This window comes from Pristiophorus japonicus, chromosome 3, assembly GCF_044704955.1.
Source record: "Pristiophorus japonicus isolate sPriJap1 chromosome 3, sPriJap1.hap1, whole genome shotgun sequence".
Classification (NCBI taxonomy): domain Eukaryota; kingdom Metazoa; phylum Chordata; class Chondrichthyes; family Pristiophoridae; genus Pristiophorus; species Pristiophorus japonicus.
In genome coordinates, this window is record NC_091979.1 from 169,929,604 (window position 1) to 169,957,382 (window position 27,779).

Here is a 27,779-nt window from a genome sequence, read left to right on the forward strand (position 1 = left end):
ACATCATGCTGCATAGTGACGTCTATCATCTGCTATGTCCAAGCTATCAGTCCCTTTCTCCTTTCTCTTGTTCCTTTTCAGCACTGGGACTCACTCAAAGAAGATTTGGAGCAGGAGAATCCACCAGAAGATGCTCCATGTGCTCCATCCTTCCCAAGCACCAGCACAGAAATTGACACCCTGGGTGGGTTAGCCAGTGAGGGGTCTACACTTGGCGAAGCAGTCAGCAGGAGTGAAAAGCAGCAGGGACTCATGGAAAGAAAAGCCCAAGAAATAGCTCACAGGGAGGCAAGCTCAGCTTTAAGCACTGCTAAGGAGGACAGAGATGCTGACTCTTTTAAGGCCCAGCCTGCAAAAGAAAAATCAGTTCAGCCCACATGTAATTGTATGGTATATTGGAAAATCTGCCAAAGAGTTGTACCATGTATAGAAATTTGGAGGAGTCAGTTTCCAGCTTGTGGGGCATCCTGTTCCAGGGCATCAGCACTCTGCAATCTTCCATGGAATGTGTGGCAACCTCCATTGATGCTGCAGTCGGGGCCTCGCACCAGGAGTTTGTGTCACCAGAATTTGCAGCTTTGATGGAAGTGCAAACTGTGGCCATCTAGACTCTGGGTCCAACATATGCTCCACCTCGTAGAGAATGGTGGACCACATTGATAGTAGCTGTAAAGGTGCCGCTGATCTCCTCAAGACTGCTCTACTGCAGTGGGAGTAATGAGGTGCAGCTCTATGGGATAGCACATGTTTCCCTCTCTCAGGATGTCAGCTCCCACACCACCCCCTCAACCAATATCCATCAGAGTGCCAGAAAGGGAGTTGGTCAAGACTGCCCTGGCAGCAGCCGAAGTTCTACAGACTCCCTCTATGGCCTGAGCAAGAGAAACTAACATCATGCTCGTTGTCCAAAAAGGTGATAAAGCAGACCAAGGCAAGTACATGCCCATTAGTCTGACTTCAATTCCATGTAAAATAGTGGAATCGATTATTAGGGTAAATTTAAGGATTATTTAGCAACTTAGTAAATAGCACATAACACAGCTTTAGATAGAGAAGATCCTGCCTGGCCAACTTCCTTGATTCCTGTGGGGATGTGACAACCCTACAATGTTGTGCTATTTTATAAAGTTCTACATAAAAGATTACTAATTAATCTAATAGTTGTAGGGATTCGAGGCAAAACTTGGGTATGGACAAAAATTGACTGAAGGTGGAAAACAACAGGTACTGATTAGAGGGGTAATGACATGTTGGCTGAGAGTCCTGAGTAGGGTGTCCTAGAGTTCGGTTTTGGCATCACAACTCTTTCTAACATACATTAATGACTCTCAATGCAAATTGGTTAAAGCTGCAGATGATACCAAACTATGAGGAGCAGTGGAATTGAAGGAGAAAGCCCTACAGAACAAAACTACAGAATAAGCTAAACAAATAAAGGCATATATAAGTTATTGCAAATAAATATAAAGTACAGGTGCAGCGCCTAAATCCGAAGTTCCGGAATCCGGAATGCTCCACAACCTGGACGATCCGTGGCAGAATCGTCCAGAATCCGCAAAATGTTCAGGAATCCGGACACCCTGCCAAACTGTTACTGCCGCGAGCAGGGCTCAGGGAAAAGTCAAAAAATGAAATTCAACTACTGTACAGTGACGAAATTTGCAAGAATAAAAATGCCAGGTCTTCACAGTCACCAAACCGCTGCTCCTGGGTCCGCACCAACTCTGCACAGCATACATGCCACCGGTCAGAACCAACCAAGCTCCCGCATGCAAGTCCCGGCCAGAATCAAACTGCACAGCACACAAGTCCCTTCGGCCAGAACCAACTCTGCACAGCACACAAGTCCCCGGCCAGAACCAACCAAGCTCCCGCGCACAAGTCCGCGACCAGAATCAAACTCTGCACAGTACACTGCAGCTCCCCAAAGCAGCAACCGTGTGATTGGATCGCCACGTCCCATGGCTCCGAGTGGAGCTGACCCAATCTCAACCCGACCAGATTCCGATTTTAAGTTTGCACACCTGTACCTGTAATAAAAATACTACCTGTACTGTACATGCACTTTTAAATTCAGCATTTAAAAAAAAATTGTAGCATTAAACATTAAAGGGCTACCCCAGCTGACCCACTTATATCTACATGATCAGACCCCACCCAACCTGACTCAATCGCTGTGGTGTTTTTCCCGATTTAAAGATCTGCACAGGTAAAGATTGTGAATTTGTGTTGTGTCATCGCAAACATGTCAAAAAGACCAACAGATACCTCAATGAGTTCAGATAAAGGAAAGAGGAAGCATAGTTCACTTTCAATTGCCAAGAAATTACTCCAGAGGTTAGATAGAGGTGCTTCAGTGAGAAGATTGAGTGAGGACATTGGTGTTGGACTCTCCACCATCTATGATATCAGAAAACAGGAAGAACAGCTCATGAAGTTTTATGCGGAAAGTGATGTTCAGAAGGAAATGAGTAAGAGAAAAAGTATGCATAAGCCGAAATGTGATGATTTCGAGCAATGATGGTGACGACAGAGGCGAAGTGAAAAGGTTCCTTTGTCTGGTAAAATGGTGGTGCAACAAGCTAAAATATTCCATGCACAACTGGGGATTGAAATTCCATGCGAATACTCTTCTGGTTGGCTAGCCAAATTTAAAAGGCATCATGGCAACTGAAAGTATGGGATGAAAAAGTTTCAGCAGATCATGAGGCAGCTGAAAATTATATTGATGAGTTCATCAAACTAATTGCTGATGAAAACCTTTCACCTGAGCAAATGTACAATGCTGATGAGACAGCACTGTTTTGGCGCTATGTACCGTGAAAGGCATTAGCAGCAGCAGAAGAAACTGTCATATATGCTTGGGTTTACTAGCCACCAGGTGGCGTCACTGTCGCAGTCATTGGGTTGTGCGCACGTATGTGTGGCCCAGGCATAAAAGGCCAGCCATCTTGTAATGTGATCACTTTGGGCCCTAATAAAGTAGAGCCAGGTTTGTACCTGTTGGAGTTTACAGTATTCAGTCTATTGAGTTATTGCATACACAACATTTGTCGCGATAACAAGAACCTTTGCATGCAAAAATGAGCACAATTGGAATTCTGGAGTGATTCGTGGAAGGAGAAGATTGGGCAGACTTTGTAGCCTGCTTGAACCAGTACTTCGTGGCCAACAAAATGGAGAAAGAGGCAGACGCAGTTCGGCACTGGGCGATCCTCCTCACGGTTTGCGGTCCGAAAATCTATGGACTCATAAAGAATCTCCTCTCGTCCTTAAGTCCAATGGACAAGGACTATGAAACATTGTGTGCTCTGGTACGTGACCATCTCAAACCAGATGAAGGCATCATCATCTCAAGATATGAATTCTATACGCACGTTCGTTCTGATGGCCAGGATGTATCAGAATTCGTTGCTGACCTAAGACGTCTAGCTGGACCATGTAAGTTCGAAACTGCATTGGCAGACATGCTGCGGGACTCTTTGTAATCGGCATCAACCATGAGGTGATTCTATGTAAGCTATTGGCGGCAGAGACACTGGATTTGAGCAAGACCATCACAATTGCCCAGGCATGCATGACGATGGACAAAAACTTAAAGCAGATATCATCGAAAAATCAGAACTCGGCAGGTACTGTAAACAAGATTGTATCGTCGTTTGGCAGAGCTGCATATGGCAGGGCCTACCCGACTGCGTACGCAAAACCTGTGGCTGTTCAAAGTCCATCAACGGGAATAAATCCGATTTCACAGTGTTGGTGTTGTGGGGGAAATCATCGGCATCATCAGTGACGGTTTAAACAGCATATTTGTGAAGACTGTTCAAGAGTGGGGCATCTCCAGTGCATGTGTCTGCAACTGAGCAAGCGTATTGCGACACACCACGTGGAGAATGATGAACAGTCTAGCATGGATCTGGATATGCAATCCGAGATACCAGAGGAGGAAGTGTATGGACTGTATTCGTTCCTAACAAAGAGCCAACCGATAATGATTAATGTAAAACTTAATGGTGTGCCAATATCGATGGAATTGGACACCGGTGCGAGTCAATCAATAATGAGCCAGGGGACTGTGGGATACTAAGGCTGTGAGGCCTAAGCTGAGTCCAGTCAATGCCAAGTTGCGTATGTACACTAAAGAACTCATAACGGTGATTGGCAGTGCAGTAATCAAGGTGTCGTATGATGGTGCGGTTCACGATTTACCATTATGGATTGTTCCAGGCAGGAACTGGTTAGAAAAAATCAAATGGAACTGAGATCAAAGCGTTTTCATCGTCGGAGGATACTCCATGTACTCAAGTGCTGAGCAAGTTTCCCTCGCTGTTTGAACCAGGCATCGGCAATTTCACGGGAGCCAAGGTGCAGATCCACGTGGACTCGATGCAAGACCTGTCCATCATAAAGCTTGGGCAGTTCCGTACATGATGAGAGAGAAGGTCGAAATTGAAATGGACAGACTCCAGCGTGAAGGGATCATATCACCGGTCGAATTTAACAAATGGGCCGGCCCCATTGTTCCCGTGTTGAAAAGTTATGGCACTGTCAGGATTTCTGGAGATTACAAGGTTACGATCAACCGAGTTTCGAAACAGGATCAATACCCGTTACCGAAGGCTGATGGCCTGCTTGCAACGCTAGCCGGGGGAAGTCATTCACAAAACTGGATCTGACGTCGGCTTACATGACACAGGAACTGGTTGACACATCAAAGAAACTTACGTGCATCAACACTCATAAAGGACTGTTTATCTACAACAGGTGCCCTTTTGGAATTCGCTCGGCTACAGCCATATTTCAGAGGAACATGGAGAGTCTACTGAAGTCCGTCCCCAGAACCGTCGTGTTCCAAGATGACATATTGGTCACAGGTCATGACTCCGCCGAACATCTGAACAACCTGGAAGAGGTTCTACATTGTCTAGACAAAGTGGGACTCAGACTGAAATGCTCGAAGTGCATCTTCATGGCACTGGAAGTCGAATTCCTGGGGAGGAAAATTGTTGCTGACAGTATCAGGCCTACGGACTCGAAAACCAAGGCCATCAAAAATGCACCCAAGCCTCAGAATGTGACGGAGCTGCGTTCGTTCCTTGGTCTACTCAACTACTTCGGTAATTTCTTACCTGGATTGAGCACCTTATTAGAGCCACTGCACATGCTGCTAAGAAAAGGCAACAACTGAATTTGGGGTGCATCTCAAGATAGAGCTTTTGAGAAAGCTACTAATCTGCTTTGCTCGAACAAGCTGCTGGTACATTATGATCCGTGTAAGCGTCTAATATTGGCCTGTGATGCTTCGTCATATGGAGTTGGGTGCGTGCTCCAACAGCTAATGAGTCGGGCAAATTACACTGTTGCATATGCTTCAAAAAGTTTGTCAAAGGCAGAAAGAACCTACAGCATGGTCGAGAAAGAAGCATTAGCCTGTGTGTATTGGGTTAAAAAGATGCATCAGTACCTGTTTGGTCTTCAGTTTGAACTGGAAACAGATCACAAGCCACTCATTTCATTGTTTTCGGAAAACAAAGATATCAATACCAATGCATCGTCCCGCATCCAGAGGTGGGCACTGACATTATCTGCCTATGGTTATGTCATTCGCCATAGACCAGGCACTGAGAATTATGCTGATGTATTAAGCTGTCTGCCGCTGCCCACACCAGAGGTGGAAATGCCACAACCAGCAGACCTACTGTTAGTCATGGAAGCTTTTGAAAGTGAAGGAACCCCTGTCACAGCCCAACAAGTTAAGACCTGGATCAGCCAGGACCCGGTATTATCGGTTGTGGAACGTTGTATCCTTAGTGGTAATTGGTCTGCAAATGTGTGAGGAGACCAAACTTTACATCCGACGCAAAGACGAACTATCCATTCAATCAGATTGTATACTGTGGGGTAATCGTGTTGTTATGCCCAAGAAAGGCAGAGAGAAATTTATGCACGATCTACATAGCACGCATCCTGGTATTGTCATGATGAAAGCCATTGCCAGGTCTCATGTATGGTGGCTTGGAATTGACTCTGATCTGGAATCATGTGTGCATCAGTGCAACACTTGCATGTGGCTTCGTAAAGCACCAACGGAATCGCTGCTGAGTCTGTGGTCATGGCCATCTAAACCATGGTCCAGGATCCACATTGACTTTGCAGGTCCCTCCCTAGGAAAGATGTTCTTAGTTGTGGTGGATGCTTATTCCAAGTGGATAGAGTGTACAATCATGTCATCCAGCAAATCCACAGCTATCATTGAGAGCCTTTGTGTCATGTTTGCCACTCATGGTCTGCCTGACATCGTTGTAAGCGACAACGGATCTTGTTTCACCAGTATGGAGTTTCAAGAGCTCATGAAACTCAATGGTATCAAACATGTGAGGTCAGCATCATCAAACCCACATCCAATGGACAAGCAGAGCTTGTGGTCCAAACCATCAAGCAGAGAATGAAAAGTTTAACTCAAGGTCCACTGCAAACTCGCTTGTCACGCATATTGCTCAGTTACAGGACAGGATCTCATACACTTACCAAGGTCTCCCCTGCTGAACTATTGATGAAGAGAGGTCTCAAGACCAGGCTCTCTCTTGTCCATCCTGACTTGAATAATCATGTCGAATACAGACATCAAAGTCAGCAAGGGTATCATGATCGCGCTACTGTATCACGTGACATTTCTATCAATGATCCTGTGTACGTACTGAATTATGGTCAAGGTCCCAAATGGATCGCCGGTACTGCTACGGCCAAGGAGGGTAACAGAGTGTTTATCGTTAAGCTCAAGAATGGGCAGATATGCAGGAAACATGTTAATCAGATAAAGCTGCGGCACACGGATGAACCGGAACAGTCTGAGGAAGACACAATCAGTGACCAACCAATCTACCCTCAGTCATCAGAGGTCGCCACTGTCATCATTGAATCTGGACTTTCAATCTGACATGGTCAATGAATCTGGACTTTCAATCCCTGATGTGGTCATTGTCACTCCCATCAGATTGGCTACCCAGCCTCCAGTCATAACAGACTCAGAACACTTGTCCAAGGCTGGAGTTGAACTGAGATGTTCAACTCGGGAGCGGAAAACCCCTGACCATCTCAATTTGTAAAAAGACCGTTACTAATATCTTAAAGGGGATATTGTCATGTATGTATGCTTGGGTTTACTAGCCACCAGGTGGCGCCACTGTTGGAGGTCATTGGGCTGTGCGCACGTGTGCGCGGCCCAGGTATAAAAGGCCAGCCATCTTGTAATGTGATCACTTTGGACCCTAATAAAGTAGAGCCAGGTTTGCACCTGTTCGGAGTTTACAGTATTCAGTCTATTGAGTTATTGCATACACAACAGAAACACAGTCAGCAGGTGTAAAAAATGCCAAAAATAGGTTGACTGTGCTTGCTGATGGTCATTGGGAGAAGCCAGCGTCCAAGATGTCTCAAGGGTTTGAGAGTATTGCTAGTGCATTATTATGCCAATAAGAAAGCATGGGTAACCAGGGTAATCTTTCTGAACTGGTTTGAGAAGAATTTTGTCCCTCAGGCGCATGTTCATTGCACGGAAGCTGGTCTTGAGGAAAACTGCAAAATATACTTGCTGCTGGACAATTGCTCAGCACATCCCGATGCTGAGCTTTTGGTAAAGGATAATGTCCATGGAATCTACTTACCTCCAAATGTTACATCACTGATACAGCTAATGGACCAAGGAATTTTGAGATCGATGAAGTGTCTCTACAAAAACAAGTTTATGAGGTGCTTGCTTAATGCTGTGAACACAGGCATGGGAATAAAAGCATTCTCAAAAGCTTTCTCTATCAAGGATGCCATATGGGCAGCTGCGGATGCATGAAACTTGGTAACTGCAGACACCTTGGTCAATGCTTGGCATAACATCTGGCCATCAACGATGTTTGCTGAAGATGATGCTGATGATGCTCTTCAGGTCTTTCAAGGCTTTCGTGTGTCCAGGGAGAAAGCAATGATTGCTCAACTTTTAGATTATGCAAGAGGGCTGACTTGTGAAGCTGCACAGGAATTGAATGAGGACAATGTTGTTGAAGTCATGGACATAGACAATGATGCTCCCGTTGTGCATGCAGTGACAGATGAAGAAATCATGCAGAGGGTTTTGCATCCAGAAGAAAAGGATGAAAGCAGTGAGGATGATGATGATGCCTGTGATCAAGTCGAAAAAATGCCCATTGACAAAGCAATCAATCTTTGTCAAGAATTAATTGACACCTTAGAGCAACAAAGCTTCATAAGTGAAGAAGTACTGCAGCTCTACAGAATTCAGGAAAAATGAGTGAAAGAAAAGCCCAAATTATTTAAACAAACAACAATATTAAATATCTTTCAAAAGATATCACATCAGAAGGTCCAAGACCTACAGCGTGCAACTACACCAGCAATTTCCACATTTAATAATCCTATTGCTGGCCCATCATCAGCCCCAGACATCATGGCTGAGCCCTCTACCTAAGCAAAACCTCCAGCCAATTGTACCAAATAAAAGCCTTCATTTACTGTTGTATATTTCATAACTTTACTGTTTTACAAATAAAAACCGTTAGTATATTTCATGCTTTGAGTACCTGTACATTCTTTTTCAAATTTGAAGATGTTTGCAAAAGATACAGGCCGGAAAGCTCACATTAGTATGGTGAAAAAAAATAGAAGCCTCTTTTAATCCAGGGGATGTTCCTATGAACATTGCATTTAAGTACTGTACTGTACAGTCTACAGGCACAGGGGTACAGGGCATCAGACTACCTTCCAAAACATACAGGTACAAAAACAAGAGAGGGACACTTACCATGCATTGCGAAAAAGCGAGGACTACAAGGCTGCGTTGTGCCGGGAAGCTCGCATTAAGTACAGGTCCTGCGTTGGGGAAAAGCGAGGACGACAGGTACAAGGCTGCATTATGCCGGGAAGCTCACATTAAGTACAGGTACTGCGTTGGGGAAAAGCGAGGACTACAAGGCTGCGCTGCGCCGGGAAGCTCACATGGTAAAAATACACTACAGGATAGAAGCCTCTTTTAACACAGGGAATGTTCAAAGAACTTTTCAAGTACAGGTACAGGGGAACAAGGCATCAGACTGCCTTCTAAAACATACAGGTACAAAAACAAGAGAGGGAGACTTACCATGCATTGCGAAGAAGTGAGGACTACAAGGCCTGCGAAAAGAAGAACTACAAAATGACGTCCAAAAACCGGAAATATCGGAACCTGGGCCCAGGTATTTCCGGACTTGGGACGCGCTTCTGATGTTCCGAAATCTGGAAACACCTGAACCTGAGCTCAGGCGTTTCCAGACTTCAGACATCAGAATCACATTCGAAAGTCTGGAAAAACATGAAATCTGGAATGGCCTCGGTCCAGAGGATTCCAGATTTTAGGTGCTGTGCCTTGCACATGGGAAGGAAAAATGAACAATATGCATACTTCATGAAAGGTGCTGAAATACCTAAGGATGACATTCAAAGAGACCTTATTAGTCTTAGTAGACTCAATGCTCAACATGTCTAGCCAATGCAGAGCAACCATCAACAAAGCCAATAGAATGCTGAACTACATAGCGAAAATAGAATACAAGTCAGAGGAAGTCATGATCAAATGGTACTGTGCTCTGCTCAGACTACTTCTTGAGTATTGTGTCCAGTTTTGGTAGCTGAGAAACAAGAGATATTCAAGCCATGGAGGCAGTGCAAAGAGCCACAAGGTCGATTCCTAATGTCAGAGGTCTGAGTTATGAGGAATGACCAGAGAGATGTGGGGGGCGAAATTGTCCCTCACCCCAATTGGGACGGTAACCTTCCGAGGCCGGGACTTCCTGCGCCCGGGCAGGAAGTCCCGCTCTCAATGCAGAATTGGGCCGTGCGCCCCTCAAAGGAAGCGGAGCGCTGTCTCTGGTGCTCCGCTGCTTTTGAGGGGTGCTCCTGGGGCGGTAGCACAGCGCTGAGTCCAGCGCTACACAGAGCAGGCCAGCACTACGCTGATGCTCTGCGTGGCACTGATGCGCTACAATGCCCCGATGCATGGCCCTTTGGTGGCCGCCACTGGGCCACCAGGGACATGTTCGACTGGACCAGCAGCCTGGCACCAAAAATGGAGTGCCAGGCAGCACGATGGCGTCCCGGTCGACATTAGGGCAACCATTTTCGGGCCGACCCAAAAGTCGGCCGACAAATAAAGATGGCGGCCTGGGGCGCTAAAGGGGCAATTTCGCCCCCTTGAGCTTTTCAGTCTGCAAAGGGGTATCTCAGGAGTAATCTCATCGAGGTAAAGATAGAAAATGGTATGGAAAAGATTAATCCAGAATACAGTTGTACCTCTCCAGTCTGGCACCCTTGGGACCTGACCGGTGCCGGAACAGAGAATTTCCTGAACCATGGGAGGTCTCGCTTACCGGTACCGGTGGACAGGTTCCGTGTCTGTGTGAGTGCTGACAGCCTGTGGACGGCTCCCTCAGCACCTGCGCATGCACTCACTGACAGACAGCCGCTCCCAGCCGATCGACAGACACACTAATTGCAGCCGATGAAAACATTTAAAAAAAATAAACCCTCCATTCCCTCAGGCCCAACTAATGCCAAACCACAGATGTTTCCAGATGAGAGCGTCCCGGACTGGAGAGGTATAACATGTAATAGTTAAAATTAAACTATCACACGATTCTTTGATCAACACAATCGCTAGATGGAGTGGTGAAGGCTAAAATCCTGGAACCATTTAAGAAACAATGGGGGGAGTGTAGGGTTGTTCTGGATGAATGAAATAAGGTGGCCTCGATGGCCTTCCCCTTTAAGGCAGAATGGCTTATAATATGCCCTGTGCTTTATCATGGCCCACTTACTCCTCACTATAGCCTTCAGCATATTTGTTGTTCCAAAGGTCTTTGACCTGAATCTGCCTATATCCCACCAAACTGGGTTATTGCAGAAAGAGATGGACAGATATAGGCATATAAAAATGTTTAATTGTAGGTCTACTCAGGATTGTGACCTTTGAACAAATGGAAATGAAATACCACTCCTTTAAAGGTTACCATTCTTACTCGTACTTTATTTTTTTAACTGCAAATTTGATATTACTAAGCAGTAATGGGATTTGGAAAATAATTCACTTGGTATTCCTAGCGCCTAAAGGCAACAGGCTGCTTTCCCGTCAACTTCAAAAGTTTGGATTATTTCATTTATCCTATTGTTCCCAACTTGGGAATTCTACTTGTACTATTAATATAAACAAGCATTTTTCAATTTAAAACAAAACTACATTGAAAACATTTGTTCTGTAGCATAGATGTATACCACATCAAGACTTGCAGTAGAAATTGCACAATCTTTTTCAGGAACTCATTTTAAAAGAAAATGCCATAACAAATCTCCAGCACTCAGAGTACATAGGTCACCAAGATCTTCTTTTTCTACTTCTGAAACAATGCTTGCCTCTTACCCCCTCTCTATCCCATTGCTGCCAAAACCTGAATCCATGCCTCAAAGGTCAACTGTCCATTGCTCTCCAAGTTGGTCTCCTTAAATTACAACTCATTCAGAATCCCACCAAGCCAAGCTTTATTGATTCCCTGTGCTCCAACAAATTGACTTTTACATCCTCATATCGTTCCACACACTCACCCTCTTGAGCAAATGTAATTAACACAGAAACATAGAAACATAGAAAATAGGTGCAGGACTTGGCCATTCGGCCCTTCGAGCCTGCACCGCCATTCAATAAGATCATGGCTGATCATTCCCTCAGTACCCCTTCCTGCTTTCTCTCCATACCCCTTGACCTCTTTAGCCGTAAGGGCCATATCTAACTCTCTTTAACAGCGATTGCTGCGGTGCTGTACAGGCCGTCTGTCCTTTCCCCTTTAGCTAGCGTGTTCAGGATAGTTTTGAGGATGGGGTCTTGGGTCTGAACCATCTGAACAGGGAGGCAAAGCAATCCCTGCCTTCCCTGCTGTCCCCATCCTGCCCCTGACTGCTGCGATGGGTGCTAGGTTGTACGGATCCCAGAGCTTGTCCGTGCGGGCACCTTGCTTGGCCAACATGTCAGTCCTCGCTACGGGGTTCGGTGATGGAATGTGCCTTCATCTTATGTATATAGATATTCCCTTCCTCCCCTACGGCTTTCATGATCTTTTCCAGTCGAGGCCTAATTGCCAGGGGTCTCCCGTCTGCGGATGTGTATCCGCGGCGGGACCAAATAGCCAGGTACTCAGTACACAAATTGCATGTGAACATACTGTCCGAGCAAATCGTGTATGGGGTAGGGAATTCTTCGGGGTGTGTGACTACGTACACCACCGCAGACAGCTCAGCATGCTGGGCGCTCATAGTACTGGGGAGTTTAATTGCCAGGACAATGCCTGCCTCGGGGTCATAAACTCTGCAGCCTGTGAGTCGCTCACCCGCAGATACCGTGCTTGAACCGTCCACATAGATCTCTCGGCCTGTGGGGTGTAACCCAGCCCGGAAGTAACCATCTGTTAGTGTACACACGCTCCATTCCTCTGACAACAGCTAACTGTTGTCTCCCACTCCCTCTGCTTCACATTGGTGGCCACTGTTTCAGCTGGGGCTCTCCCTTCAAATCTTTCTGCCATAGCAGTTTCCTCCCCACTTTCAAAATCTGCAAAAAATGCGTCCTGTTCAACTGTAGAAACATAGAAACACAGAAAATAGGTGCAGGAGTATGCCATTCAGCCCTCGAGCCTACACCGCCATTCAATGAGTTCATGGCTGAACATGCAACTTCAGTACCCCATTCCTGCTTTCTCGCCATACCCCTTGATCCCCCTAGTAGTAAGGACTACATCTAACTCCTTTTTGTATATATTTAGTGAATTGGCCTCAACAACTTTCTGTGGTAGAGAATTCCACAGGTTCACCACTCCCTGGGTGAAGAAGTTTCTCCTCATCTCGGTCCTAAATGGCTTACCCCTTATCCTTAGTCTGTGACCCCTGGTTCTGGACTTCCCCAACATTGGGAACATTCTTCCTGCATCTAACCTGTCTAAACCCATCAGAATTTTAAACGTTTCCATAAGATCCCCTCTCATTCTTCTAAACTCGAGAGAATATAGGCCCAGTCGATCCAGTCTCTCCTCATATGCCAGTCCTGCCATCTCTGGAATTAGTCTGGTGAACCTTTGCTGCTCTCCCTCAATAGCAAGAATGTCCTTCCTCAAGTTAGGAGACCAAAACTGTACACAATACTCCAGGTGTGGCCTCACCAAGGCCCTGTATAACTGTAATAAAACCTCCCTGCCCCTGTACTCAAATCCCCTCGCTATGAAGGCCAACATGTCATTTGCTTTATAACCGCCTGCTGTACCTGCATGCCAACCTTCAATGACTGATGTACCATGACACCCAGGTCTCGTTGCACTCCCCCTTTTCCTAATCTGTCACCATTCAGATAATAGTCTGTCTCTGTTTTTACCACCAAAGTGGATAACCTCACATTTATCCACATTATACTTCATTTGCCATGCATTTGGCCACTCACCTAACCTATCCAAGTCACTCTGCAGCCTCATAGCATCCCCCTCGCAGCTCACACTGCCAACCAACTTAATGTCATCCGCAAATTTGGAGATACTACATTTAATCCCCTCGTCGAAATCATTAATGTACAAAGTAAACAGCTGGGGCCCCAGCACAGAACCTTGCGGTATCCCACTAGTCACTGCCTGCCATTCTGAAAAGTACCCATTTACTCCTACTCTTTGCTTCCTGTCTGCCAACCAGTTCTCAATCCACGTCAGCACACTACCCCCAATCCCATGTGCTTTAACTTTGCACATTAATCTCTTGTGTGGGACCTTGTCGAAAGCCTTCTGAAAGTCCAAATACACCACATCAACTGGTTCTCCCTTGTCCACTCTACTGGAAACATCCTCAAAAAATTCCAGAAAATTTGTCAAGCATGATTTCCCTTTCACAAATCTATGCTGACTTGGACCTATCATGTCACCTCTTTCCAAATGCGCTGCTATGACATCCTTAATAATTGATCCCATCATTTTACACACTACAGATGTCAGGCTGACCGGTCTATAATTCCCTGTTTTCTCTCTCCCTCCTTTTTTTAAAGGTGGGGTTACATTGGCTACCCTCCACTCCATAGGAACTGATCCAGAGTCTATGGAATGTTGGAAAATGACTGCCAATGCATCCGCTATTTCCAAAGCCACCTCCTTAAGTGCTCTGGGATGTAGTCCATCAGGCCCTGGGGATTTATCGGCCTTCAATCCCATTAATTTCCCCAACACAATTTCCCGACTAATAAGGATTTCCCTCAGTTCCTCCTTCTTACTAGACTCTCTGACCCCTTTTATATCCTGAAGGTTGTTTGTGTCCTCCTTCGTGAATATCGAACCAAAGTACTTGTTCAACTGGTCTGCTATTTCTTTGTTCCCCGTTATGACTTCCCCTGATTCTGACTGCAGGCGACCTATGCTTGCCTTTACTCACCTTTTTCTCTTTACATATCTATTGAAACTTTTGCAGTCTGTCTTAATGTTCCCTGCAAGCTTCCTCTCGTACTCCATTTTCCCTGCCCTAATCAAACCCTTTGTCCTCCTCTGCTGAGTTCTAAATTTCTCCCAGTCCCCGGGTCCGTTGCTATTTCTGGCCAATTTGTATGCCACTTCCTTGGCTTTAATACTATCCCTGATTTCCCTTGATAGCCACGGTTGAGCCACCTTCCCTTTTTTATTTTTACGCCAGACAGGGATGTACAATTATTGTAGTTCATCCATGCGGTCTCTAAATGTCTGCCATTGCCCATCCACAGTCAACCCCTTAAGTATCATTCGCCAATCTATCCTAGCCAATTCATGCCTCATACCTTCAAAGTTACCCTTCTTTAAGTTCTGGACCATGGTCTCTGAATTAACTGTTTCATTCTCCATCCTAATGTAGGATTCCACCATATTATGGTCACTCTTCCCCAAGGGGCCTCACACAACGAGATTGCTAATTAATCCTCTCTCATTACATAACACCCAGTCTAAGATGGCCTCCCCCCTAGTTGGTTCCTCGACATATTGGTCTGGAAAACCATCCCTTATGCACTCTAGGAAAGAATCGAAAGTTTCCACTCTACAACCTAGGCCTGACTACCAACAGGTGAAAATATTATCTAAAAAGACTTTGAAACCTATTTCTAATGAAAGAAAATGGGTACTTACTCACTAAGGCCAAAACGCGCCCTACCGCATCAGTGGACACTACCCAACTAAAAATTGCGCAGTAAGAAGTCTTCTCCAACGTTTGGGGTACGGCAAGCAGAACCTACAGAATCCAGCAAACCCCAAAATCGCGAACCACTGCTAATTACCAGTAAAGGATTGGTAAGCATAGTCCCTGTTTGCCCTGGAGTCTAATCTAGTCAGTGTTAGGTATTTGGAGGTGGGAGGTGTGTTATTCACTGTAACCTCTTTGAATGTACTGTTCTTTATTTGAGTAATTATAAGTATGACATTGTATTTTCTTGTCTTTAATAAAACCAAAGTTCTTTTGCACCAAACCAGTTGTCTCTTGCACTTTATCACATCCCCCAAATAAATCCAGAGTCTAGAACAAAGGGAGTGGGAGCGATTCGAACCGCTCAGAAGGTCAGAGGTGAACCTGACCTCACACACTCCCCCTACACCTTTGTGGGAGCAAAGCAGAAGAAATTTGGCCATCATAATGGGAAATCAAACTGGAAATTAAAGGTTTATGGGGCAATCTATGACAGGCAGCATAGATTTATTAAGGACAATTTAGGCTTGTAAATCTTATAGATTTTTTTAAGTGACTGCAATACTTGTAGTTATATATGGATTTTCAGAAGACATTAGAGAAGATGTCTCACGGGTAGCTTGTTACAAAACTGCAGTGTATGAGGATATAGAAACAGAAATTTACAGTGCAGAAGGAGGCAATTTCAGCCCATCATGTCCACGCTGGCCAACAAAGAGCTGCCGGCCCTTGGTCAGCAGCCCTGAAGGTTACCTATGAACAATGACAGAAAGGCAAAGAGCACCCACCCCAACCAGTCCGCCTCACACAACTACGACACCCCTTATACTGAAACATTCTACACTCCACCCGTACCGGAGCCATGTGATCTCCTGGGAGAGGCAAAAACCAGATAAAACCCAGGATAATTTAGGGAGAAAAATCTGGGAAAATTCCTCTCCGACCCATCCAGGCGATCGAAACCAGTCCAGGAGAGCACCCTGGCCGTATTCAATCCCCTGAAGTACTTACCATTATATCTGCGCCGTCCAACAAAAGTTCATCCAGTCTAATCCCAATTATCAGCTCTAGCTCCGTAACCCTGCAGGTTACGGCACTTTAAATGCCCATCAACCATCTCTTAAAAGTGGTGAGGGTTTCTGCATCCACCACTCTTCCAAGAAGCGAGTTCCAGATCCCCTCAACCCTCTGCGTAAAGAAGCCCCCCTCAAATCCTCTTTAAACCTTCCACCAACCACCTTAAAACTATGCCCCCTCATAATAGACCTCTCCACCAATGGAAATAGACCCTTACTATCCACTATGTCTAGACCCCTCAATATTTTGTACACCTCAATGAGGTCTCCTCTCAACCTCCTCTGTTCCAATGAGAACAAACCCAGCCTACCCAATTTGTCCTCATAACTAAGATTTCCATTACAGGCAGCATCCTAATAAATCTCCTCTGCACCCTCTCGAGTGCAATCACGTTCTTCCTATAATACGGTGACCAGAACAGCACGCAATACTCCAGCTGTGGCCTAACCAAAGTATTATACAATTTAAGCATAACCTCCCTGCTCTTATATTCTATGCCTCGGCCAATAAAGGCAAACTTTCCATATGCCTTCTTAACCACCTTATCCACCTGGCCTGCTACTTTCAGGGATCTGTGGAAAAGCACTCCAAGGTCCCTTTGTTCATCTACACTATTAAGTGGCCTACCACTTAATGTGTATACCCTTTCCTTATTAGCCCTTCCAAAGTGCATCACCTCACACTTCTCTGAATTAAATTCCATTTGCCACCGCTCTGCCCACCTGACCAGTAGATTGATATCCTCCTGCCGCCCATGACTTTCCTCTTCATTATCAACCACACAACTAATTTTAGTGTCGTCTGCAAACTTCTTAATCATACTCCCTCTATTCAAATCTAAATATATACCACAAAAAGCAAGGGACCTAATACTGAGCCCTGCGGAACCCCACTGAAAACATCCTTCCAGTCACAAAAATATGTAGTAACATGAATAGAAAGTTGGTTGCTGGCTGGAAAAGTCTTAGCGATAATGGGTGATGCTTGTATAGCAGAAGCGTTGGAAGCACTGAGTCCAGCTTTATTCTTGATATATCGAGATGATTTAGACTTGGCATTAGGGAACACAACATTGATATGTCAGCACATAGTTCTGGGTTGTAAAAGACTTCGGAAGGACATAGACATGGTAGTGGAATAAGCAGACAAGTGGCAGATGCAATTTAATGTAAAGAAGTGTGAGATAATACATTTGGAGGAGGGTTAAGGAATGAGAGTATATGTAAGGTGCTGAAGGGTGTGGAAATCCAGAGATTCCAAAAGGTGCAAATAATTAATTCCTTGAAAATGTGAGTGAAGGTAGATAATGCCATTTTGGGCTGAATTTTGGGCTTTTGAGGTTTCGGGGCGTTAATCGCGACGGGGCATTAAAGATAACGTCTCAAAATAGTTAGCGCCCTCGTCTGCAAGTTTCAGCAAAAATGTAAGTTGGAGGAGCGTTGGCGTTAACTCACGCATTACATAACAGACTTTGTGCGCCCGAGCCGAAACTTGCAGTGGTAAAGAAGTTTCATTGTTGTTTAGTGCCCTGCAACATAATGTTGTATACTGCATGGTTTTATTTTGGTGGGGGAAGTTTTGGTGATTTTGTTGCAGTAAAATATATGAATCATTTGCCATTGGTGTCTTGTGCATCATTCCAATGTTCACCGGAGATGTGCCTTTATGAGGGCACAAAGTATGTCCAGTATTAGCTCCATTCCTCAGTTTCCTCCATTTAGGAGAGCCAGTACATTACAAGTTGGACTCTTGGTCCAGCAGCATCTCCACGCTGCCTTCCCCATGGATGGTGTGACTATCCAATGGGGGCCTTGCCAGGCTCCTCTCTGTCGTTCTCCTCCTCCTAAGATGTGCATGCAATCCCCACTGGCAATGCCTGGCCCCTCATGATCGCTACATTGTGCAGTGTACCACGATGAATTCTGATACCTGTTGAAGGGAGTATTGAAGGCTGCCTCCAGAGCGGTCCAGGCATCGGTCTGCCTGTAGGAGATGGCATATCTCTGTCAGCACTTCTTTTTGGAAGCACAACCTTTTCACACACTGCTCTTCAGACAGCTGGAGGTATGAGCGTGGTGCCTGCAAACCCGTGGGGGGTGAGGCCTTCTCCCCAGGCGTCTTCGACCTCTCCTCATCCGTGGGCCGCCATTGTAAGCATCGGTGTAAACATCGATACAGGCTTCAGGATTTTGGACTTTAAGTTTTGGACATTGCTTTTCCGTATTTCATTTACTGCAGAAGAGCTGACAGCATGACTGAGACAGGTCCAGGCTTGTTCCACAGCAGTACACATCAGGTGGGCAGGGATAGTCTGGGATGGGTCAATGGCTGAAATCGCAGGTAGATGGCTGATGGAGGACCCTTTTGTCATGTAATGGGAACCCATCAGTGAGAGACCAGGTAAACTGGTCAGTGCTCAAGTCATCATCCTGGAATGAGATAGCCCCGGAGCGCGGGAACCTCAGGACAAAGGAAGCTATTGGCCATCCTGATTCGTTGGAGCCTTTATCCCTAGGAAGAGCCCGGTAACAAAAGCACAAGCTGAAGATATGATTCATGGCTCTTTAGTTGTACTGCCTCAGGCAAAAGATTGGTTTTTGGCGCGAGGATTCAGCAAGCATTTTCAGGTATAAAAGAAAGGCAATTTGCTGCCATTTCTCTCTCTCTCCTCTTCTATGCTTGCTTGCTTTGCTCAATGTATTCAAGGACCGAGCACTCCGTCTGGGATGGAGAGAAGAAACCATCATCTACGAGCAAAGAGAGCCTCACTATTTCGACTGTGAAGCTGACCTTGAGACTGGGACTTGGAAACCACAGATTGGCACGGAACCAGAAGATACGCCTCATCGGGACAAGCAGCGAGTAAGCCAAAGGGTGAGCATTATCCCAGCCCACACATCCTTTAGACCACCGCATAGTGTGAAGGGGTGTTGTGTGTCCCAAGCAAGCCTTAGGGGTTTAGTGGGGAGGTTCTGTACAGATCTGTCCAACAGAATACACAGTCTGTTGGACAGATTTGGTGGTGCACTATTGATCCAAGCATCGGTGTTTTAATCGTGGGTACTTCGCGATAGGGGCCTGTTCAGATGGGCTAGTGTTGTGTGTTGTACTGTGTTTGTTTTATGCCACCAGGGTGTGTTTTACTGGAAGCAGGTGTGTGCTTTAACTTGAATAAAAGCATTGTGATAGTTGAGACCGAAAGATCTGTCTATAACTGTGTATTCTGTTCACTACTATAATTCCAGGGTCTAGAAGTGTTCTAAGGGGGGTGATTCGAAACCATCAAGGGCAAAACCACTTATAACATGGTCAACAGCCTTTCTTCTAGCTTGATGCCGCCTGGCAATAGCATGGAGCATGATACGCTGGCGAACTAGTAATGTTCCCATTAAATGTTCTGACTGAAGTTGCAAGGGCAATGTAATGGCAGATAAAAGTGAAGTTTGCAAGTCGAAGCTTCAAGCAGAATTATGTGCACAACTGTTGTAGTCAATATGACCTGCGATGTAGGATCCTCATCCCTCCATTTAAAAATGCTGCCAATACCACCTGCCGCACCCTGGGGCCACCTGTTTTTTTCAGGCGTTTCCTGGGGCAGGCATTAAATGAGGCATAAGGGCCGAATGTTCCATCCGAGGTGCTAGTGCAGCTTTGCACAACGATTGATGTCATGATCTCAGTCAAAATAGACGACGAGGCAGTCAGTTTTTGCACTGGCGCTAACCAGTAGCCAAATCTACCAGCCGGGCAGTAAATCCTGGACGCCCGGCATCGCGCCCAAAAGCAGCATGTAACGCCCGCCGAGGTGCAAATGAGCCGAAAATCTAAGTTTTACGAATAGGGGCTTGGAGTAGAAGAGCAAAGAGGTTATAATAAATTACCACTAAGCAATGGTTGGGCCACATTCTTTGTATGTTGTACAGATTTGGATGTCCCATTATAGAAAGCACACTAAAGTCATAGATAGTATGCAGCACAGATTCACTTGGATGACAATAAGGATGAGAAACTATAGTTATGAGGAAAGCCATGGGTTACTAGGACTATTTCCACTGCAGCAAAGAAAGTTTAAGGGAGATCAAAAAGAGATTTTTTTTTAATTATGAAGGGATTTGATAGGGTGACTAGACAAAAACTATTTCATCTGGATAAGGAACCAGTGACTAACAGTGTAAAGAGAGCTTAGAAGAAATCTCTTTATTCACAGAGTTGCTCGAGTAGGGCATGCTTTACCATGGGGAGCAGTTGATACAGAGACAATTGCATCTACTAAGGCAAGAATAGATAAATATTTGACGCAGAGGATGATTTGAACTATGAGGCGAGCAGGGGCAGTGGCATTAGCTTTGGATTGCTTTAGCAAAGAGCTAGCACAGTCATAATGGGCCAAGTGGCCTCCATTTGTGCTATGGTTCTTCAGTGCAATTTGATCACCAAAGCACCAATTAAAATCCCAGGTTGGTATTTAATAAAACTATAATTTTATTTATGAAGTCACTGTAAACCAGTGGTTCTGATGTAATCCCTTAACAGACAGAAACATCCCTATTGTTATTAATCATTGTACCCTGAGACTCACTATGAGTAATATCTGTATTAATTAAAATTCTGTACAAACACACATCTTCACTACAAGGGTTGTGGTTTTCACTTTAAATCATTGATGTACCTAGATCTGGCTCGCATTGTAGGTTAGTTAACATTTATTTCCATTGAAAACTGAGTTCCAGTCGAGTCCTGTTGGGATAACAGTCCCTTGGCTTTACTGGTTGTAAGAGTTCTACTTGAAATAAGTTTGACATCATCTCTATCCAATTGCCAGTGCATGCAAATTAACAGTACAAACCTCTGCATAATTCAGCACTAATTGGCAATTTCAGGAGATGAAATTGGTCTATGCCAATAATCATAGTCGATGGAGAAGAAAATTGGGCATGAAATTAAATACTGAGCTTCCGGTCGCCTGTCACTTTAATTCCCCGCTCCACTCCCACTCCGACATCTCTGTCCTCGGCCTCCTAGACTGTTCTAATGAAGCTCAACACAAGCTCGAGGAACTGCACCCCATCTTTCGTTTAGGCACTTTACAGTCTTCTGGACAACATCAAGTTCAACAATTTCAGATAACCCCTGTCCATTTTTGGCTTCCTTTTCTAACCCCCTGATTTTATGTTTTTTTTCTCTTTGTCTCCAATGGCAGCTGGTCATTATTCCGCCATTCACACCCAATCTGGACTAACCTTTTTCTAACTTCTGCTATTACCATTTCAATTCGGCCCATCATTCCTTTTGTCTCTTTAATCTCTCCTGTATTCCACCCTATCACAGACCTTCCCTTTTGTTCTTTCTTCCCCTCCGCCTTTCCGTGCTCAAGAATGTGCTTTTCGAACATTTGCCATTTCTGACGAAGGGTCATCGACCTGAAACATTAACTCTGTTTTTCTCTTCACAGATGCTGCCTGACCCGCTGAGATTTCCAGCATTTTCTGGTTTTATTTCAGATTCCAACATCCGCAGTATTTTGCTTTTGTATTAATGCTAAATAGGCTGCTGATTCGCTATGAGCCCACTTCTTGCTACTGTTGAGGACCTATTTTACCTCCTCAGAGTTCATATGGTTGGATGGTGTGGGAAATGGAACTGTCACAATGATGTAGCAGATGCGCTCTTCTAAAGTTGAGGGTAAAGCACATTGCTCTTAAATTACAACTTATGGGCATTAAGATTCTTTAAACTTTTGCATGGTGGGAAAGTAATCTTAATTGCTCAATTATCTGAGGAATTAAGTTGCGGATATGTCTGCAAGTAATTAGTATGAACAGATTTTCTTTGAAGCTAGCATGCATAATCTAGACATGGTTTGTGTATCTACCTCATCAAAATAACCATCTCCCACACACACACACAAATAAATGCCCTCCAGAAAGCATTCAACAGAAACTAGAATTTATATTTGTCATTAACATGTAACACTTTGAGACAGAGGTGCATAATTATATTGTTTACAGTTTAAGAGCTGATATTTTTTATACAGAAACAACAGTCTTGACTTTCGTTTAAAGAAACCAATCCTAGAACCCTGGCTTCACAATAATTTAAATGAAACAACATAATGGCCCGCATTTTGTGGTTAGCGGTGAATGAACGGCTCTGCTGTTCATTACACATACCCACAGACTCCCTATAGGCTTTTGCAATGAAATATGCGGTGATTACAAATCCAAAACAGCACGGCACCCTCTACAGGGGATCTGGGACTTGTGTAAACAGGACAAGCAATGGTGTGTCTCCTTAACCAATCAGATTTAAGAATCCTTACTGAGACATTCCAACTGCAAAATTCAGCTCCTTAGCGCTTGCTGTTTCGGTGTTCGAGTGCTGTTTTGGATCCAAAATGGCATCCACAACGTGTGCGCATTTCTGGTGCGAGTCACGCTGAATGCCATCTTGGTGAGGGTGTTCGTGTGGGCGCAGTGAGCATCTGCTGGAAGTATGCAGACTAGGAAGATCATGACGTCAATTAGCGTATAACGCTGATTTGACGACTGTACTGCCATTTTGGAGTTCAATGCTCCAGCTAATGCCCTTCCTTAAACACGCACAACTGAACTCGCGTTCAGCAGTAGGAAGGACCCCCCACCAACGCTATTTAAAGGGATCATCAACTACTTACAGGTTAGTTGCTGATTGATTTCTACTGGCTATTGCTGCATTTGTAGAATTGTTTGTTGGTTGCTAGATTTCTTTAATGTTGCTAAATTGGAGGGAGTAGTGAGGTAAGTGCTGAAGGACTTTGTCCTGGCTTCAAGGTTTCTGCACAGACTACTTGCTCCCAAACATCAGTGCAGTAGTAGGCATTCCACATGGCCTACAACAGGACAGGGAGAATGAGCAGAGGCAACTCAGAGTGCATGTCAAGATTTGTCGTGGTCTGCTGCACGCTGCACAATCTCACCATCATGAGGGCATAGTCCTTGTCACCAGCTGAAGGGCGACCAGCCGAGGAGGAGGTGGAAGAGGAACGGAGGAGGCAAACTAGACAGCCCTTTGTGGGTCGGGCTGTCTGTGATCAGCTCATTCAACTGCGATACCAGTAAATGTAACCCAAATTCCACATTCACCAACAGTCCTACACCTTACTTTCGTTGACCATCAGTGTTCACTTGGCTACAATGCAAAAATTAAAGCCAACACAAAATAAACATTCCAAATGTATAAATCAAACCATACCATATTGCATACAAATATAAACTAATCACTCCTGTGCATTCCCTTAGTGCCTGTTTTCCGTATCTCTTTGTCTGCCCTAGTGCTCTAATGCAGTGCTACCCCAGTGGCTGCAGCATGGCTGTTGAAGGCTGCTTGCTTTCTTTCAGTGGGTAATATTGCATATGGCCTTGGAGGATAGCCTCAAGCAACTCTGAGTTTAAAAGTCCCGGCTTCGGACGACACAATCTAGCCATGAGCGGCAGCAGTCTGGGCTGGCTGGTTGACAGAAGCAGCAAGTGCACTGGTGGAGTGGCAGAGGTGGGAGGACGAATGTTGCCATACTGAGAGAGGACAACAGGTTCGTGCTCCATGGAGCCACTTCCACTTCCCCAGGGCAATGCCTCAGGATTCCTAGTAATCTACTGGAAGACTGTGGCACCCTGCAAGCTCCTTTGAACACTGGCATCTGCAACCATGATAGTAGCAGTCTGAAAATCCATTGCAACTTCTGCTTGTATTGCACAGCCAAACTTCCAATCTGCACTGCCAATGGACGAGGCTACCTGACAACAATACAGATTCATTTAATTACCTCGATAATGTATTTTTTGATCAGCCAATATAAACTTCTCCTCAAGGAATTTTCACTCAAAAAAATATGGATGGAAATGTCCAAGGAGTCACACAGAATGTACAAGGGGAAAAATACATAATTTAAATCTGTCCCTGTTACTTCTGTTGATCATGCGCTGGGAGCAGTTTGCCTTTGGATTGTGTGTTACATTCTATATGCAAACCAAAACACATATCTGACATATATAATCAGATGATAGAAATGGTGGGAAACTTTTTGAAGGGTTTATTATTAAAATCTCTTTTTCCCCTTGTTATATAGTATAATCGATGTACAAAGCTGGATAAGCTTCAGGCATCTGTGCTCTGTTGTGAGCTTAAAGCTCACCATAGCAAAGCTGTGGAGGGCACTGATTAAAATGTTGTCATGGTTGGACATGCCCTGAGCTCTTCCAGATCAGTTAACTCCTAAATGATCTGCATAAATATACAAGGGCTTAGCTGAAATAACAGGAAACAAATCCGTAGCATAACATTGCCCTGATTGCTGTATTTGCCGTTTGAGACATGGAAGACCTTTTCAACTTTAATCAAAAACAATCATTTAAAGGGGAAATGCTTTCAACATAAAATATTCTCTTATTTGTGTAATTGAAAGTTTTGCACCTAGTACACATCTGTCATTGTCACTTCTTTGATGCGCCACAACTCAAAAGTAATACACTTCAGGGTGTTAAACGTCAAGGTGTCACACATCTGTAACACTAATCTTTCTGATTGGTAATTTAACAAACAAGAAGTCCTCAATTCAACCAATCAAAAATTCAATTGACAATTGTGAATGAATAAAAAGTAGTCCGAAACAGTCGGTAACCACTAATAAAGAGTGAGTCAGGAGCAAAAAACTGAACAATCAAATCATTCACTTTTTTATGGAAATCTACTGATTCCAAATTGGCATGTAGCACAAATCAAATCACTCAAATAATTTTGTCAAGTTGGTTTGAGTTGAGATCTTGAATTTTTAATTAGCTTAAAATAGACTGGTAAAAGTAATACTGTATTTATAACACAAGAAACCCATGAAAAAATTCTGAATAAAAACTATTCTTTCTCACTGAAGGGTATATTATCCAGTCCTATTGCTAAAGTAACATCCATCAATAATTTTATCTTTACTTGCCAACCAGCACAGGAATTGTCAGTTAGCTGCCTTGTCATTCCGTGATCTTCTGTGTACCTTTTGTCACCTCTTCCTGTTCTGCTGAAATCTTGGAAAAGCTTCAATTGCAAATCAATTTTCTGATTCATTTTAGTATGCTACATAACTATTTTAGGTTTCACCTAAGTGTTCTGAACTGTTAGGAGTGAAAAAAAACTTCACAAAATGTGAAATGTAGGTGACAATATTTTTCATAAAAATACCAACAAAAATTACTAACAGAAGACAGTACCAAAAATATATTATAAAACTGTAAAATAAAAAGGGCTAAAAAAGACATTGCAGCTTCTGAGAACTACATTTATCCTGAAGCATTGCTTATGCCCATTAACGGTCAGTGCCTAGTCAATATAATATTGAAATTAAGTTCTGACTCCTTTACAGAGTAACTACTTTAGGCTAAAAGGCCTGCTTCAAAAATGTGCATGGACTAACGTGATGTATTGTCTTGCTTAATGGAATGGAGCCAGATTCCTATTTCTCCCAGCTAGATGTACCAAGAGACGCCACATTCCAGTCTACTCCACCCCCACCCATTGAATAGTCCCAGATACTATCACTTCCCAGATGTCATCTACATGAGCATGATAAGATGGCAATTCCCCCTAAGTTCCTCTCAGGTTCCAGTCTTCTGCACCTACTGCTTCCCACTAGGCTTAATCACCCGCTGCTTCCTTATGACCCCTCCCTCCTTCACCTTCCAGTCTAAGTTCCCAACCTCATTTTCTCTTTCACTTGTGAGTGTTGCATCACCTCCCAGACAGCCTCTTTGTGTCTGATCCTGGAACTGTTTCCTACTTTCCTGGCCTTTAAAAAAGATTAGATAAAAATTGGGTACATATCCATGTTTGAGGACAAAGATTGATAGAGATACAGAAGAGAGAGGAGGAACAGCAAAGGAGAGTTACACAAACAACAAAAGAAAGAATAAGAAAAAGTTCAGAGATAAAAAGACAAACACTATAATGTAAAAAGTGTCAGAATGATCGAGGGAGGGAGAAAAACAGAGGAAGACAAACAGAAAGATATCGGGTTGGACTTTCCACTTAGATCGCGAGGGCCCAAAAAATGGGCGATGTTCCTGCCTGAGTGATGTTTCAGACTTCAGGATCGCTGGAACATCGCCCATTTTTGGGATCACTACTTTCGGCTTTTTTTGGGGGCGATAGCCCAGCGATGTGAAATGGGCCTCAGCGATGTGGAAGACAAAGCTTCCCTAGCAACAGCCTTCTGCGCATGTGTTTTTTTTGGCAAACAAGTTTTCCTGCGTTTCAGGAGGTCAGAGGTCATCCACGTATGCGCAGAAGACAAAGGGTGGGAGAGAGAGAGAGAGAGGAGAGCAGAGTCAGAGAGGAGAGAGAAAAGAGAAAGAGAATATTACTGGCAGAGAGAGAGCGAGAGAGAATGAGAATACTACTGGCACAAAAATGTCTGATTCCGATCACAGTGTGCAAGATGTGGAGGGGGGGAGGAGGAGGGCCAAACCCTTCTCCAATGAAGCCAATGAGGCCCTCGTCGGGGAGGTGCACTCGCAGTGGGCCCAATTAACCCAGGGTGGGTGTGGGAAACCTCCACCGCGGGCGTACTGTAAAATCCAGGGCGAGATCGCCGACATGGTGTCGTCGGCGTCCCACAAGGCGAGGGGATCCGACCAGTGCCGGAAGCGCTGGAACAGCCTGGTTGCTTCAGCAAGAGTAAGCATAGATTTTAAATTGTAATGTTGCAAATTATAATTATAAATTTCCCGGATTGAAATTAGCTTGTTATTCTTGCATATATTCCCTGCTAAGATGTGGAAAGGGCTCGGAACCTGCGCCCTTTTTAAGTCTCACTGTGTCAGTCTCTCCGCCTGCTGTCATTTACACAGTGACCCAGTCTGGACTGGGGGAGAGTTGCCCTTGGTCACTGTCTGCCCTGGGACACTTTGGGACTTTAGCTCCTGTCATTGACGAGCTCACCAGCTGTCCTGATTCCCACTACCCCCGGGGACCCTTCAATGGAGATTGTAGTCAAGATGTTTGTGTCAAGCATTAGATACTAAACACGGTCTTTGTTATAACCATGCATTCATTGTGGATACAAACTCTATTCGCATATAACGTTGGAAACTGTTGTCTTTCAATGATAGTACCTAGTCAATTAGCTTATGCCATGCTCTTGTCATGTTTGCAGAGGAAGATATCTAAGAATTGCTCAGAGCGTAGACGCACTGACCGACCTAAAGGAATGCACTGCAGCACTGGTTCGCAGCCACAGTCGCTCAGCCACCCTTGTCATGTGAGTAATGTGTCAAGCAGTGTTAAAGTAATGCAACGTCATTTAATTATAATATACGAATGATGTCATGTTATGCATGCAGCCTCTATGCTACTCTCAGGTTAACAACATAAGAAATAAGAGCAGACGCAGACCATCTGTCCCCTTCTCTGTTCACTCC

General features: G+C 44.5%; 1 protein-coding gene across 1 annotated transcript in view; it reads right to left on the bottom strand.

Annotated features, from left to right (window-relative positions):
- LOC139259378 (atypical chemokine receptor 3-like) overlaps positions 1-27,779 on the bottom strand; it is a 107,885-nt gene that overhangs the window by 58,402 nt on the left and 21,704 nt on the right. The gene's annotated exons all lie outside the window — the stretch shown is intronic.